Consider the following 17,851-nt stretch of genomic DNA (forward strand, 5'->3'; position numbering starts at 1 on the left):
AGGGCCGAAGGGCTGGTACTGTGCTGTAATGTTCTATGTTCTAAAATAACCAGGACACAGGCTAGATCCAGTATTAGGGAATGAATAAGGGCTAATTGATAAGTCTTGATTACAGGCGGCATTCAGAGCCTTTAAGAAATAGTGATTATACTCTGATTGAATTTTCTACTGAGTTTGAAAAAATAGATTTCAACTTGAAACTAAGAACTTAAAGAAGAGAAATTATGAAGTTACAAGGAGGAAATGGGCTGTGGTGGATTATATTAAAAAAATCATTAAAAGGTTCAACAGCAAATCGGCAATGACTAGTGTGAGATTAAAACATCTGTCAGAGCCATGGCTAACAGCAGAGATTAAAGATAGTATTACATCAAAGAAGGGCACTTCGAAAATTGCCAAAGTGCAGAAACGTAGGAAATAGGTGCAGGAATACGCCTTTCAGCCTTTTGAGCCTGCTCCAGCATTCAGTACGATCATAGCTGATCATCTAACCTCAGTACCCTGCTCCCTGTTTATCCCCATATCTTTTGATCACTACATTCTGGAAGAACCACATCTGACTCCTTCTTGACTTCAATTGCTTTCTGTGGTAGAAAGTTCCACAAATTCACCGCTTTCTTGGTGAAGAAATCTCAACTTCAGAAGATTTGCAAAGACAAACATGGTTCCATTACAAGAGACAGGAGCATTTATAATAGAAAAGAGAGATACAGTGGTGAAGCTAAGTTCCTACTCTGCACAGAGGACAGAGGTTTCTCGAAAATAATTAAGCTCCAAGGGTCTAGCGAGAAACTCAGCAGGCCTGGCAGCGTCTGTGGAGAAACAGTTAATGTTTAGGAGGTTCTGAAGCAGGGTCACCAGACTCGAAATGCTAAGTCTGCTTGCTTTCCATGGACCTGCTGAGTTTCTCCAGCAATTTGTATTTTTGTTTCAGGTTTCCAGTATCCGCAGCTCTTTGTTTTATTAAAGAATGGTTAGAGTTAGAACAGTACATTGGACGCTGGAAGCGCAGAATTCAACAAACTATCTGCTCTAAAATGCTCAGTTTAAAAGAACGAGACCGCAGCTTAAGCAGCAGTCTATAGTTTAATATCCAGAAATTGTGATGTATATCACAAAATCCTGAAGAACTCTTTTGGCCTTATTTTGGAATATTAGCATATAGAGTGCCAACTACAAGTGTTTTTAAAAGATGAGCCAGTTGTGACATTTAAGAAGGAACTAGATAAATTCTTGAAAGAATGAAAACATTACAAGAGGTGAAAGGAAAGAATATTGAAAAAATAGCTTTGAGTTGAAGCCAGCACCTAATAGACACCGTGAGCTGAATAATCCTTTGTAATTCATTTTTATTTCAGCTTTGCATAAAAAAAAATGAAAACTCAGCTTGTGTTCCCTGATATACCTGAAGGGTAAAAATGCTCCCTTTGTTGATCCTGCTCTCAGACTGGGTCTTATGACAACGTGAAAACAATAATAATGGTGAAATTTAGCAATAAGCGGATGGATGGTGAAACGTTCATAATCTGCTGGGTAAAATGGACATGGCATTTCAAGTTATTATGTAGCAAACACAATGGAAGATAGATCGTGTGGGCATATGCAACGTTCCCTATGCCATAGCAACAGAGAATGGTATGTGTAGGTCATGCACAAGTCTGCTCCCTTAGGTGTGAGTAAGGAGCATGGTCAAGGCACATGAGACCTCAGCAGTGTGAAGTTAAGACCAAATGAATATTCTGATGATACTGTTGGAAATTTCATTCAAAGTTGGAATTTGGTGAAAAGGGGGACAGAGATCCTTTCACTAGGGTTTATTGCAATAAGTAAACTGTCCATGCTGAGAGGTAAATAGAAGGGGACAGAAGGTGTGGATCGAGAGAGCGACCTTCAGCAGTGGATTAATGTCACAAACCACAGCATGACGAGTGCAAGAGAAGAAGCTAATTAGTGAGTAGGATTTAAGGTCATCTTTGAAGTAAAAGGTCTTCAGTTTGTCTTCGGCTTTCCAATGCTTAGACCATAAGACATAGGAGTGGATGTTCGGCCATTCGGCCCATTGACTACACTCTGCCATTCAATCATGGCCGATGGGCATTTCAACTCCACTTACCCGCACTCTCCTTTTAGCCTTTAATTTCTTGCGAGACCAAGAATTTATCAATCTCTGCCTTGAAGACAATTAGCTTCCCAGCCTCCACTGTGCTCCATGGCGGTGAATTCCACAGACTCACCACTCTCTGGCTGAAGAAATGTCTCTTCATTTCCACTCTAAATTGACCCCACCTAATTCTAGACCCGCTGTGCTCATAGGTCCCAGTCTCCCTGCCTAACGGAAACAAATTCCCAGCGTCCACCGTTTCTAAGCAATACATTATCTTGTAAGTTTTTATTAGATCGCCCCTCAACCTTCTAAACTCTAATGAATACAATCCCAGGATCCTCAGCGGTTTTTCATATGTTAGGCCTACCATTCCAGGGATCATCCGTGTGAATCTCCCCTGGACACGCTCCAATGCGAGTATGTCCTTCCTGAGGTGTGCGGCCCAAACTGGACACAGTACTCCAAATGGGGCCTAACCAGAGCTTTATAAAGTCTCAGAAGCACATCGCTGCTTTTATGTTCCAACCCTCTTGAGATAAATGGCAACATTACATTCGATTTCTTAATCACGGGCTCAATCTGCAAGTTAACTTTTAGAAAATCCTGGACTAGCACTCTCAGATTCCTTTGTACTTCAGTTTTATGAATTTTCTCACTGTTCAGAAAATAGTCCATGTCTGTATTCTTTTTTCCAAAGTGTAAGTCCTCACATTTGCTCATGTTGAATTTTATCAGTTATTTTCTGGACCACCGTCCTCAACTATCTAGATCTTTCTGCAGCCTCCCCACCTCTCAGTACTACCTGCCTGCCTGCCCACCTAACTTCTTACCATCAGCAAACTTCGCCAGAATGCCCCCAGTCCCTTCATCCAGATCATTAATATATAAAGTGAACAGCTGCAGCCCCAACACTGAACCATGCGGGACACCACTTGTCACTGGCTACCATTCTGAGAAAGAACCTTTTATCCCAATTCTCTGCCTTCTGTCAGACAAGCCACTCCACAATCCATGCCAGTAGCTCACCTCGTACACCATGGGCCCTCACCTTACTTAGCAGCCTCCCATGAGGCAATTTATCAAAAGCCTTTCAGAAGTTGAGATAGGTAACATCCACTGGGTTTCCTTGGTCTAACTGACTTGTTACCTCTTCAAAGAATTCTAACAGGTTTGTCAGGCATGACCTTCCCTTACTAAATCCATGCTGACTTGTTCTAATCCAACCCTGCACTTCCAAGAATTTAGAAGTCTCATCCTTAATGATGGATTCTAGAAGTTTGCCAACAGCTGAGGTTAGGCTAGTCAGCCTATAATTTTCCATCTTTTGTCTTAATCCTTTCTTGAACAAGGGGATTACAACAGCGATTTTCCAATCATCTGAGACTTTCCTGACTCCAGTAATTTTTGAAAGATCACAACCAACACCTCCACTATTTCCTCAGCCACCTCCCTCAGCATTCCAGGATGTAGCCAGGAGTTTTATCAATTTTTAGACCTTTTAGATTTTCTAGCCCTTTCTTTTTTGTAATAGCTACTATACTCAACTCTTCCCCTAACTCTCCTTAATTGTTGAGATATTACTCATGTCTTCCACTGTGAAGACTGATGCAAAGTACTTATTTAGTTCTTCAGCTATTTCCTTATCTCCCAGCACTAGCCTTCCAGCATCAATTTGGAGTGGCCCAATTTCTACTTTTGCCTTTTGTTTATTTCTTATGTATTGAAAGAAATGTTTACTATCATTTCTAATATTACTGGCTAGCATATCTTCATATTTGATCCTCTCCTTCCTTATTTCTCTCTTTGTTATCCTCTGTTTGTTTTTGTAGTTTTCCCAATCTTCTGATTTCCCAGCGCTTTAGGCCACTTCATAGCTCTCTCTTTTTCTTTGATTCATTTCCTGACTTTCTTTTTCAGCCATGGTTGTCTAATCCCCACCTCCCTCCACCCCGGATCACATTTCCTTTCTTTGAGATGAACCTCTGTACTGTGTCCTCAATTACACCCAGAAACTTCTGCCACTGTTGCTCTACTGTCTTCCCCACTAGGCTTTGCTTCTAGTCAATTTCTGTCAGTTCCTCTCTCATGCCCCTGTAATTACCTTTATTTAACTGTAACACCGTTACATCCGATTTTGACTTCTCTCTTTCAAACTGTAGACTGAACTCTACCATATTATGATCGCTGCATCCTAAGTGCTCCCTTACTTTAAGATCTTTTATAAAGTCTGGCTCATGACATAGCACTAAATCCAGAACAGCCTGCTCTCTTATGGGCTCCATCACAAGCTGTTCCAAAAAGTCATCCTGCAAGCATTCCATGAATTCCCTTTCTTTGGATCCACCGTAACATTACTCACCCAATCCACCTGCATATTTAAGTTCCCCATGATCACCAGGACCTTGCCTTTCTGACATGCCCTATCTATTTCCCTGTACACCTTGCACCCTGGTCCTGACCACTGTTAGGAGGTCTGTACATAACTCCCATTATAGGTTTTTTGCCTTTGTGGTTCCTCAACTCCATCTACACAGACTCCACAGCCTCTGACCTATGTCATTCAGTGTCGTGGATTTAATTTTATTCTTAACTAACAAGGCAATCCCACCCCCTCTGCCCACTGCTCTGTCTTTTCAATAAGTTGTAAATCCTTCCAACTGCCAGGCCTGAACTTCCTGCAACCATGTCTCTGTGATGCCTACCACACCATAATCATTCACAATGACTTGTGCTGTTAATTCAGCCACTTTGTTACGAATACTACGAGCAGTCAGGTAAAGTGACTTAATGCTAATTTTCTTATCCTCATGGTTTCCAACATCTCTAGTAATATGTCCAGTTATCCTTCTTTTTGCTTCATTCCTAGTCTGCCTTGAACTTAAACCCTGCACATATGCTAACCTGCTGTTTTTCTTTATACTTGACTCCATACTCCCTGTCACTTTCCCTCTCCCTTCCCTCGACTCACAAGTTTAAAGTCCTAGTGACCACCCTATTTATCCTTTTCTTCTCTCTTTTCTCAAAAAATATTGCTTAAGTGTTTGCCTGGAGCAAGGAAGAGGTTGCAACCTAAGTTGTAGTGTAGAAGGGTGAGTTAAACATTATTAAACAAGAGATTTAAAATATTAAAAGGTCTGACTATTGTTAAAGTTGATAAGTCATGAAAACACAATGATTTGCAGCCTTATTGAAGAAAGTAAGAGTTGAAATGATAAGGGCACTTGCCATTATCTTTCAATCCTTTGAGATACAAGGGTGATGCCAGAGGCCTGGAGAACTGCAAATGTTGCAGAAAGGCTTGAGGCACCTTCTCCCATGTCTCAACCCCCATACACGAGGCTGTGATATTACACACTGCACATTGTTAGCCACTAACCGTCCCTATTAGCAGCCATTCATTCTCCCAGGCTGACATCATCCACTCCTTCGTCTGTCCAACTGTTCTATCTCTTTAGGTTCTATCTCCACTTATAGTTCACACCCGTGCCCTCTCCCCCCACCCCATCTTTACATAAAAACCAACATTTTCCTACTACCATCAGCTGTGAAGAAGGGTTACTGGACCTGAAAGATTAACTGATTTCTCTCCAGATGCTGCCAACCCTGCTGAGATTTTCCGATTTCTGTTTTAGTTTCTGATTTACAGCATCTGCTGTTATTTTAGAACATAGAACATAGAACATTACAGCGCAGTACAGGCCCTTCGGCCCTCGATGTTGCGCCGATCAAAGCACACCTAACCTACACTAAGCCACTATCCTCCATATACCTATCCAATGCCCGCTTAAATACCCATAAAGAGGGAGAGTCCACTACTGCTACTGTTTTTTCATTTTACAAATCTTACACCATCATTTGAAGAAGTGTCGAAGAATATACCCAGCAATTACATGTCACAATTATAAAATATGCAGCTTGCACAAAACCAGAAGTATTGAGAACTATGGGGAGAATAATGGTAAAATTCAAGAGAACATACATAGGCAAATGGAATGAGCAGACTTGTGGCAGATGAAATTTAACATACAGAAGTATGAAGTGATATATTTTGGAACAAAGAACAAGAAAAGGCAATATAAACAAAGATTACAGTTCAAATGGGTGCCTCAGATATGGATCAAAATACTTGAGATTTTCTTGATTTTAATTTTTTACTTTAAAGGGCCGTTGTGTGATTTAATGGGTCATTTTCATTCTCACAAACTCATGTATTTAGTCCTGTAGTTACACAGTAACAACACCTTCTGTATTTGGACTCTCATAGAAGCAAAATTCAATGAATTCATCATGATCCTCAATAATTATCTGTCTTCCATCAAATTTAAAACCATAATGCACAAGGAAACATTAATTTCTTCGACACAACATTTAAACTGGCACAATAAAACTGGTAAAAGTTATTTTTTTTTCAAAACAGCTGCTGCACTTTTCTATATAAAAAAAAACTAAAACAAAATCTCTGTGGCCTGGTGATGTCACATCAAATGCATTTCCATTGCATATGTGCATTGCTGGACATTTTAACCAAGCAATTACAACCCTTTTTACTGCATCTCAGAAAAGTTTAACATTTGTCATAATTTTCATTTCAATAACATCCACTACATTTTCCCCCATACAGTAGGTCTTGAACTTATTTTGCTTTAAGCTGGAGATTCCACATTCATTTGCAAGGAATTCATTAAGTCAGCGATTTCACAATTTCTTGACTCCCCATTAGCTGAATATTCCTTTGTTGGAAGGTTCAAAATTGGTTTCTTTTGTTTGAAGCCTCCCTCTTCCTCTACCTTGCAAGTTCCCTTTCGCTCCTCCTCCCCCAGTAGCCTCCTAAACTCACAATTTTGAGACTTTAAAGGATTTTAAGGGAAGCAACAGCAAGTAGAATTGAGGAGAATAACTTAAGATTGGTGAATTCAACAACAAAACTGGTAGAGAAACAGGTTAAAAAGGAATAAAAAATATAGGATAAGGAAGGGAAGAAAAATGGAAGCAAACGGGAAAAAAAATCAACATAAAATTTGACACTTTCAACAGCATTCTGAGCAATTCAATACCTGGAGGAATAATACTCCATTCTTATAATTGTTGATCTTCAGTGCCAGATAAATTGTTTGGCATTTAAAAATGATCACATCACCACTAAAAACCAATTTATGTTAATTCTTAGTCCTAAATATATGAAGATAATTTATTTCCATATTTCCTCATCTAAGATTGCTGTACTATTTATTCATAAGTAACAGTAATGAAACTTCATTGATATTTCGCAGCAAATTCTGCCTAGCAGTGTTATAGGCAGCAATAGTGTGTGGTCTTAGGGCTGTGAGGAAACTCTGTGAGGATCTTAACCCTTCCCATATACCAACATGACTGGCAAAGAGATTCAAACTGAAGTTGTGAAGTATTTCATAAACAACAGTTCTTATGCAAACCGAAGATCAAACGCATTAACAGCTCCATCTTATTTTACTCACTTTTGAAATATGGGAAACTGTAGAACTGTAACCATACAAGCTTATTTCAAAATAATATGTGATAGCATATCAATGCAGATTCCATGAGAAACATGATCTCTGCAGCAATCTCCATTTTAATTTGCCACCAAAAAAATGCCTCTGTAATTATCTACAAATAATACTTTAGAACATAGCGTACATGAAATAAATTAATGGTATACTAGGAACAGTAAAATAATGGAGAGTAAAATACAGAACACAATCTTTTAAAATTTTCTTTGAGAATATTAACTCCAGTGACTTAGATGGTTAACTATCTGCTATAAGGTTTATGCTGCATTTCATTTAGCTATTAATGAAGAATTATTCCTGTGTGCTCTGAAGTCAGTCACTGATCAAAGATTTGCACTGCAGAGAGTGATGAACTGGTCAAGATCTAAGGTCATATATGCTCTTGCATTCAAAACAGCATTTTTCATAAGACTTAAAATATGTCTCAGCATGCATCCCCTATTAGAAAAAAAACTTCTTCCTGTGCAGACTAAATAGAGGATCACTGAGATGTGCCACAATGTCTGAGTATTTATTTAAATTAGAATTGGCTAAAAATTTTAAATGTTATAGGTGTTTGAAAATTGTTTTGTCAAGCTTAAGTAATCTAAACTAGAGCTGAAAATTAGTTACTTATATGAGACTCATATTAGACTCCCCAAATTTCTTCCTCAATTCACATGAGCATGTTCTTTCCCCAACTAAATATTGTGTGCCTCTCAAATTAAATCAGAACATGCTGGAGAAACTCAGCAGGTCTGACAGCATCTGTGGAAAGAGAAACAGGTAAGTTCTTGAGCGGGATTAGAATTTTTTTGGAATGGTTTCAAAATTGCAAATCTGGAACTGTCTGCCTGTAAAGGTGGTAGAGACAAAAACCCTGAATGATGTGCACTTGGGATAACAATACATAAAAGGGTATGGGCCAAGTGATGGAAAATGGGATAATATTAGAATAGTTTAGTGCTTGCTTTGACCGGTGCAAACAGGATGGTCTGAAGGGCCTTTTTCTGTGTTGTACACCTCTCCGACTATGACACCTTGTGCCCTGACAAGGAAGTCAAGAAACTTGCACAACATCTTGCTTATGTTGACAGCGTTAGTGCTGAATGTTTGGCATGAATACCAGGACATTTGCTGCCTATAGCAAATTTTCAGGACTTGTTAAAAGACTGGATGTTCATAATTATGAGAAAACAAAACCTTTAGCAACACATCAAAATGTATTTCCTACAATGGACAAACAGCACCTTGTCCTAATTTTTTTTTATTAGTCCATTCACAGCAGCCCAAGTTGAGCAATCATTTCACCTTAGCTGCACACTTGACTGTAATCTGGGCTGACAATGAGAGAATACAGGATTAGTGGTGCTGGAAGAGCACAGCAGTTCAGGCAGCATCATCACTGTCAGAGATTCAGCTCACAAAATGAAATCAGTTGAAAATTCAGTTCCCATTGTTATAGACCAGGCCAGACTTCTCAAAACATTTGAAGAAGGTAGTCCAAACCCTAACTTTGCTTGTTTTGTTTTAATCAGGTGTAAAGTTGATATTCCAGGAGAGAATCAGCTGGTCAAACCACTTAGTTTTAAACAAAACAGAGTTTATTTACAAGGTTACTGAATAAAACACAAACAACAGTAAACAGAATACCAAATAACTTAAACTATCCAAAAACCCAACAAACCATCCCAACTTAATGATGCTGTTCGTATTACTTGCAACAATCCCCATAAACACCCTTTGGCACAAAAGGTAAAATCAAACATAACTTTTTACAGGATAGAAATCGGAGAGAGTACCACCTGCTTCTGTGGGTCCAGCAGCTGTTTTTTCACACGACTGCTAAAAACTAAACCAAACCAGAGAAAGGGTGAATCAGGAGAACTGGCCACTCCCCTTTCATTGTACAAGTGTTTTTTTTTAAACTTGAAAGCCTGCTCCTGATGCAGTCTCTGTTAGCTACTATCAAACTGGTCCTAAAACTCTTCAACCCCCAGATTTTTCCAAGTCTGTGTTGTTTACAAACTCTTTGAAAAAAAAAGTTAAGGACTGCATAACCGTGTTAAAGGAGCAGCTTCGTCACAACATTTACATGTTCAAGACAGAAAATGTTTTGTGGCAACTATCAGAGGAGGGTAGGGAGATTTCCTGGTGTTTTGGCCAACACCACCTCACTACCAAACCAAATCAGTTTCTGTAGCAAAAGTACGTTTGTATTGTCTGTGTATAATTTTGAAAATTACTACTTTGAAATGCTGGAAGCATTGTATCAGGGCTTGTGCAAACTAATGGATCACAGAAAACCATTCTCTCAGAACAGACAAGTTGTTTCTTTTTTAATTTATTCTTTTGTGGAATACGGGCATCGCTGGCAAGGTCAGTATTATTTGCCCATCCACATTGTTTGAGGTGGTGCGGTCCATCTTCTTGAACTGCTACAGTTCATTTGGGTTACCAAGAGCCACAACACTGTTAGAAGGGGTAGGGCTGGTAAAGAAGCAGCACTCAAAAGCTAGTTCACCCTAGTCCAACATTGGCATCTCCAAATCATGACTTTCCTCATAAGACCTTCCCTCCATACCTAGTAAATCTCCTCTAAACCCTTTCCAAAGCTTCCACATCCTTCCTATAATGCGGTGACCAGAACTGAATGCAATCTGCCAAGTGCAGCCGCACCAGAGTTTTGTACAGCTGCAACATGACCTCATGGCTCCAAACCTCAATCCCTATTCTAATAAAAGCTAGCATATCATATGCCTTCTTAACAACCCTATCAACCTGGATGGCAACTTTCAGGGATCTATGTACATGGACACTGAGATCTCTTTGCTCATCTACACTACCAAGAATCTTACTATTAGCCCAATACTCTTTACTCCTGTTGCTCCTTCCAAAGTGAACCATCTCACACTTTTCCACATTAAACTCCATTTGCCTCCTCTCATCCTAGCTCTGCAGCTTATCTATGTTCCTCTGTAACCTGCAACATCCTTTGGCACTATTCTCAACTCCACCGACCTTAGTATCATCCAAACATTTACTAACTCATGCTTCTACATCTTCATCCAGGTCATTTATAAAAATGACAAACACCAGTGGCCCCAAAACAGATCCTTCCGGTACACCACTAGTAACTGAACTCTAGGACGAACATTTCCCATCAACCACCACCCTTTGTCTTCTTTCAGCTAGCCAATTTCTGATCCAAACAGGTAAATCACCCTCAATCCCATGCCTCCCTATTTTGTGCAATAGCCTACCGTGGGGAACTTTATTAAATGCCTTACTGAAATTCATATAAACCAAATCAACTGCTTTACTCTCATCTACCTGTTTAGTCACCTTCTCAAAGAACTCAGTAATGTTTGTGAAGCATGATCTACCCTTCTCAAAATTGTGTTGACTATCCCTAATCAACTTATTCCTTTCTAGATGATTATAAATCCTATCTCTTATAACCCTTTCCAACACTGTATCCACAACTAAAGTCAGACTCATTGGTCTATAATTACCAGGGTTGTCCCTACTCCCCTTCTTGAACAAGGGGACAACATTTGCTATCCTCCAGTCCTCTGGCACTATTCCTGTAGACAATAAAGACATGAAGATCAAAGCCAAAGGCTCTGCAATCTCCTCTCTGGCTTCCCAGAGAATCCTAGGATAAATCCCATCCGGCCCAGGGGAATTATCTATTTTCACACTTTCCAGAATTGCTAACACCTTCTCCTTGTGAACCGCAGTCCCGTCTAGTGTCACACAACATAATGGATGGTACCCTCAAATGTAAAGATGGGATTTAGCCTCCACAACTGCACGATGGGCACTCTTACCGATATAGTCAGGCACAGATGCAGCCATGACAAGTAGATTAGTGAGTCTGATACCAAGTATGGTTTTCCCTCTTGTTGTTTCAATCAGTCTGCTAAGAACACAGCCTAGCAACAATCTCCTTTTGGACTTAGCGGCTCAATCAGTGATGGTGCAACTGAAGCATTCTTGATGGTGGGCATTGAAGTATTCCAATCCAAAGTAAATTCAGCCCTTGCTGTTCTCAGTGCTTCTTCCAATCGGTGCTTAATTTGGAACTGTATTGATTCATCAGCTGACATGAGATGGTAGGTAGTACTCAGCAAGAGGATTTCCTAACTGTGCTTGACCTAATGTAGTCAGACTCCATAAGGATTAGAATCAGTGTTGAGGACTACCAGGTAACTCAGTCCTTATTATATACCACTATGATGCCACCTTTGGTGGGCCTGGCCAACTGATGGCACAGGATATACCCAAGGATGGCAATATTAGGGTCATTGTTTGTAAGGTATGATTCCATGAGTATGGCTATATAAGTCTAGTCAATGGGATAGCTCTCCCAATTTTGGCAGAAGTGCATTGATGTTAATGAGGAAACCATTGCAGTTTTGACAGAGGCAGGTGTGCCTTTGCTGTTTCTAGTGCATAGGTCAATGCTGGGTTGTCTGTCAGGTTTCATTTCTCTTTTTAACTTTAGAATAGAATTCCTACAGTGTGAAAACAGGCCATTCAGCCCAACAAGTCCATATTAACCTTCCAAAGAGCATCCCTTGCAGACCCAGCCCCCCCATCCTATTTGTGTAACCCTGTATTTCCCATGGCTAATGCATCTAACCTACATATCCCTGAACACTAAGGGTAATTTAGCATGGCCAATCCATCTAATCTGCACACCTATGGACTGTGGGAGGAAACCGGAACACCTGGGGGAAACCCACACAGACACAGGGAGGATGTGCAAACTCCACACAACCTGAGGCTGGAATCAAACCAGGGTCCCTAGCACTGTGAAGCAGCAGTGCTAACCACTGATTTACCATACTGCCCCAAATGTAATGGCTTGATACAATTGAATGGCTTGTAAGTCAGAAGGCAGTTAAAAATTGACCGTATTACTCTGGGTCCAGACCTACACATGGGCCAAAACAAAACAAAGGTCAGATGTCATTCCCTAAACGATAATAATGACCAAAGGTAACCTTAAAGAGTGTGTTCCAATAGCCAATAAAATTGCATTGACTACTCTATGTGGGATTTCTTCCCAGTTATTATTTGTTATCAAAGATTGTCCATTCTGTTTATCTTAAAATGTCTTGAGCTTCACAAAACTTTGCTTTCTTCAATCCACCCAGTTTAGTAGTGGATCACTCAGTCTTGGATATTTTAGAGTTGGAAGACACTGGTGGTGCTTAGTCAAGGGGCATCTATCCAGGCATGCACATTAGATCCAGCTGGTAAATGAACTTACACCTAGTTGGCCTCACTTGGGTTTTCAAATTATGATGTATGCAACTTTATTATCAAATGTAAAGCACCACCCTGTCTCCTTGCAGTAGATTAATTGCCTGCTTATCATTTCTCCTTCATTAAAACCAGGCATTAGTGGTTGGAGGTTTGGAATGGGATTCAGATTCTTTTTTAATACTTCAAACTGCAGTTCTATTCAAATCAGCTTTTGAGTTAAAAATTCCCATTTTGGTTTTACTTTTATTTTCAGGCTGTAAATACAAATGAGTTTGTGATCAGATTTGTGCATTGAGGTTGGTATTAAATTCAATTCCTTATTCCTAATTGGTTTAGAATAAGTCTCCACAAACAGGTTTTAAGCAATTTTTACTCTAAAGACAACCTGAAAAATGTTGTTTTGCTGATTAAAATATAATGTTATTTTACAACACAATTCACATTCATTTATTCAATTGAAATCTCATAACATTAAACTGTTTTTGCAGGAATCAAATAAATTGGTGACCACATTATCCCTCTGCCTATTTCATTACAGCTTCTTCCTTTTATTCCTAAAAGAAAGCAAATTACTTTATTAAGCTCCAGGTGAAGAGTGACACTCTTTAAAAAAATGCTAAATGTAAATTGAAAAGAAGTTATTTCAAGGAAAATGAGAATTTTAATTTATTCTTTGAAAAGAATTGCATCAATGACCCTTTTAAATAAGTATATATGCTTAGATTCTAAATTAAGATTCTCCTCGTTATGAAGAGAGGTTTAGGGGAAAAGAATTTGACCTTTTGCTTTTGCACAGTAACTAACTTCACAACATTATGAGTTGAATTTACTTAATGTAAAGGAAACAAAATCAATTCTAGATTTAATTATTTTCATTCTAATTATCACTTTCCATTCAGTAAATCATTTTAGTGAGCCTTATCCTTCTTTTTTCAATCAAATTGACTCTAGTGGGAATATGAACAAATTGCAATTTCACAAAGGACAACAGTCTTCAGGTACAATTTAGTTTTCTTAACAATAAAACAAGAATCATATCCAGGAGCTTTATGTTAATTTATTAGCCTAGTAGCACTTAATATTTCCCGCTTGATTGTTAAAAAAATTACCAATGCTAAAATGAACATCAGTGGCATTATGCTGAGCTCGTGAGCAAATATTCTTAGCAATGGGTTAAATTCTTAGAGATAAGAGAATTGCAAAATGTATGATTGCAACCTTTACACATTGCATTTAACCTCTTTAGAAGTTCCATAAGTATTTCTGCTTTCCTAAATATGCAAGCTTTGCCTATTTCACATGTAATGTGTAGGATTTTACTGAAGGCCTTACTGTCAAGGCAAATGGCTGTCATTGGAAAAAGTTTGCAATTTTCCTGGAGGCAACATGCTAATTGATCATCTGCGGGCTCACTGACCAGTTATGGAGGATGAACAAGATCTAGGTGGCAGCGCAAGATGGTCAGGTGGGCACGCTGAGGTATGTCTTGAATCAAGCAGATACGCTGACAGAGTGAAGTAAAAAATTTAAAATAAGCAGCCAAGGAGATAGAACCCTTTGGATTATCAATTCGAGCTGTGGGGGCATTTGTCCCTGCCTCTTCTTCCTCTTTAGGGCATGGTACTAGTGCTAATGGTATCTCTGGCCAGAGTGAGACCATTTTATAATGTTCGAGATAAGATTCATTGGCAACGGACTGCAGTGATGAGGATGCTATTCAGCTCTGGCATCCCACTATTTCCCCATTCCTAATTCTCCCATCGACCACCTTGTGACTTCAGGACCAAGAAAACCCCGGCCAGACTGTCTGCTATTGTACAATCTCATTAGGGTCAGGGAGAGAAATAACGTGCCCTGTGGCTTCTCCTCCTTCTGGGCCACTTAGTTCCACACAGGGCACTGTAACAAAATCAAGTTTCCAATGAAATTGATACATTGTGAAGATGACTGTATTTTGTTTTGTGATAACTGGAAATATTTCTGCATACAGATTCATCACGATATAGCTTTCTCGTCAATGATCCAGAACATTAACAAAGCTGTCCTGTTTAGGATAATGTATGTCCCATTGTGTTCAGCTTTATGAAAACATTTTCATTAGACTGGTCACCCAGATGGATCCAGAACTCAAGCCCTAGCCATTCTGACACTTCACAGGCGATCCTTCTTGACTTCCTCTATCTCCTCCCACACAATTACACTTCTGTGCCCCTCCTGCTTGACATTCCTCTCCTGACTGTCCACTTGCAGCAAGAGCTTGGATGAGGGATATCAAGTAAGATGGAGTGATTAGGTCTGTCTTTTAGGATCAAGTAGGGGCACTTTACCATCCAGAGTGGATCTGCAGACAGTTGACACAATGCAACAGAGGAGCTGGAGCATTGCATTAGGAAACTGAGGCAGAATGAGGAGAGGCTGATGCTTTATGTTGTACAACAGGTCTGAAGACAGCACTCAGTGAATCATCTGCCATTTGACCCTCGACAAATAGCACTCCCCTCACATCAGTCAAGCAAGTAAGGAGGGACTGCAGAATTTAGCACATCCTAATCAGCTCATGCTCGATACAGTTCTGGCACTGTCTAAAAGGATCATCCTGATTGACAGGCTACTCAGCCAAAGATTGCTGTTGTTCTGGTAATGCGTGGAAAACATGTGATGAGCCTGGGCCCCTGAAACTTGGGCACCCTCTTATTCTGGGCCTTGCATCTCACCTTGAATTGATGTAACAGATTTCACTCAAATAGTGAACCACGGTAGGAATGGTCCACTGGGACACAGCTTGTAAATTCTTTAAGTTATCATAAGCAAGTCCAATCATGAATGTGGGACTGTATCTAATCCAGGTGCCAGGGGCCTCAGTGCTGATTGGAGAGGTGGTCAGAGCCCCATATTGCCTCTTTTGGGGAAGCTCCACTGTAGCAAGTGCCAGTCAGGCATTTAACTGGCCAGGAGCAGACTTTTCAACACTTGACAGGCAACCTTTCTTGACTTCCTCTACCTCCTACCGTACAACCACCCCTTCTAGTCCCTCGAGGATCAGGAGACAGAAGTCTCATGCTGACAGCTGCTGGTCCAAGAGAAGAGGTGGCAGCAGTCCAGTGTAGGCATTGCCAGTGGAAAGTATGGTAGCTGTTAGCAATGCATCCATCTGAGGGTCAGGAGTGGCAAGGTAGCTCGACCAAAGGAGAGTAAGGATTGGACGGAGTTCACATGTGGAGAGGGCCACTGCCTGCACAGAGTAGGAGTGGGACAGGCTCCACAGAAGGGCCCAAGTCAGCTCTCAGTAGATCCCCTTTCTGGTGACGGATCCCTCAGTCAGCAACTGAGAGAGTTTGCTTTATTGGTTTCTTGGGTAGCCTCTGTCCCACTCGCTGCTGGTTGAATACCATGTGCAGCAAACAAGGCCACAAAGTAGCCATTCATTTTCCACTTCAAAGGCCTCAATCAGACTTCATTGAGGCACAGGCAGTGTAGGATGGAGCCCTCAGTTGAATATTCTCATGTCTACAAACTGGCCTTGGTAGGGGGTATTCAGTTCAGCTCATAATTTGCAACTTAGCTTTTAGTTGCCAGACTTTAATGGAGAGATTTTTATCTGCTAGGATCTAGTATGAATTTTGAAAAAACATTTTGCACTTGATTTTAACATATCTGTGCAAATATTTTGAATTTGATTGTGCAGAACGCTTTATAAAATGCACAGGTACAAATTAATATTACAATCATGATAAACCAATACTTCTCAGAGGTTAACACATTGCCATTTTTAGTTTTTTTTTGTCTGTTTGTGGTGATATTCATTGTTCTCATCACCTTGTTTAGTTACAATCCTTATCATAAAGATCTAACACACTGCCTCTGTACAAAACATTTGTGTTCAACTCATACGGAGGTATGTCACAGCATGTCTGAACAACTTGATTTAAGAAGAATCAATGTACACCAATTTTCACTAACTATGTCTGATTTTGAAAGATTGCTGACCTTGGTGGAACAAACTCATTCTTTGAATAAAAGTTGCTTCAATTTAAGGCAATACATAGAATGGCATAGTCTATATGGCAGAGAAACTGGTCATTTAGTCCAACCAGTCCAGACTTGTGTTTGAGCTCCATTTGAACATTTTCCACCTTTCCTCACCTAAATCTACCACATAATCTTTTATTCCCTTCGCCCACATTGGCTTGTCTAGCATTTCCTTAATGCATCTAAATGAATCAATCCAACTATTCCCTGTGGTAGCTAGTTCCACATTTTCATCAGTCTTTGGATAAGAAGGTTTCACATGAATTTCTGATTAGATTTCTTGGTGCCTATCTTACATTTGGTATCCTATAGTTATACTCACATGCAGGAACATTCTCTCTGCACCTGCTCTATTCAAACCCTCCATAATTTTATTTATTGCATAAGGTCACCCCTCGGCTACATTTTTCAACTAGGAAGAGAGCCAGCTTGTGTGTCCTTATCTGATATACTCACCCATTTCTCATATCATCCTTGCAGATCTTGTTTTCCCCTCTCTTTTGTTTCAAATTCTTTTATAATATGGCAACTAAAGCTGAACACAGTACACAGTAACCGAGCTTTGAAACAATTGTCACACAATTGTTGCTTGTCTTGAGTTCTCTCCCTCCAGGTACAAAACTTAGTGACAGTTTACTTTTTTGTGCCCATAACGTGGCCCACTTATCTGCGCTTGGCCCATATCCCTCCAAAACTTTCCTATTCATGTATTTATCCAAATATCTTTTAAATGTTGTAACTGTACCGACATCCACCAATTCCTCTGATAGTTCATCCACACACAAATCAACCTCTGTGTAAAAATGTTGCTCCTCAAATCCTTTTTAAAACTTTCTCCTCTCACCATCTAGATTTGCAAGCTTCAAATAATATTCTTCCTACCAAAAATACACTGTGCTGAATTTCATTTGTCAATTGTTTGCCCACTTTTAAA

General features: G+C 39.8%; 1 protein-coding gene across 2 annotated transcripts in view; it reads right to left on the reverse strand.

Moving 5' to 3' along the window:
• LOC140481653 (protein diaphanous homolog 3-like) overlaps window positions 1-17,851 on the reverse strand; it is a 604,739-nt gene that overhangs the window by 23,876 nt on the left and 563,012 nt on the right. The window lies entirely within an intron of this gene.

The sequence above is a fragment of the Chiloscyllium punctatum genome, chromosome 9 (genome assembly GCF_047496795.1).
Source record: "Chiloscyllium punctatum isolate Juve2018m chromosome 9, sChiPun1.3, whole genome shotgun sequence".
In the NCBI taxonomy this organism is placed as follows: domain Eukaryota; kingdom Metazoa; phylum Chordata; class Chondrichthyes; order Orectolobiformes; family Hemiscylliidae; genus Chiloscyllium; species Chiloscyllium punctatum.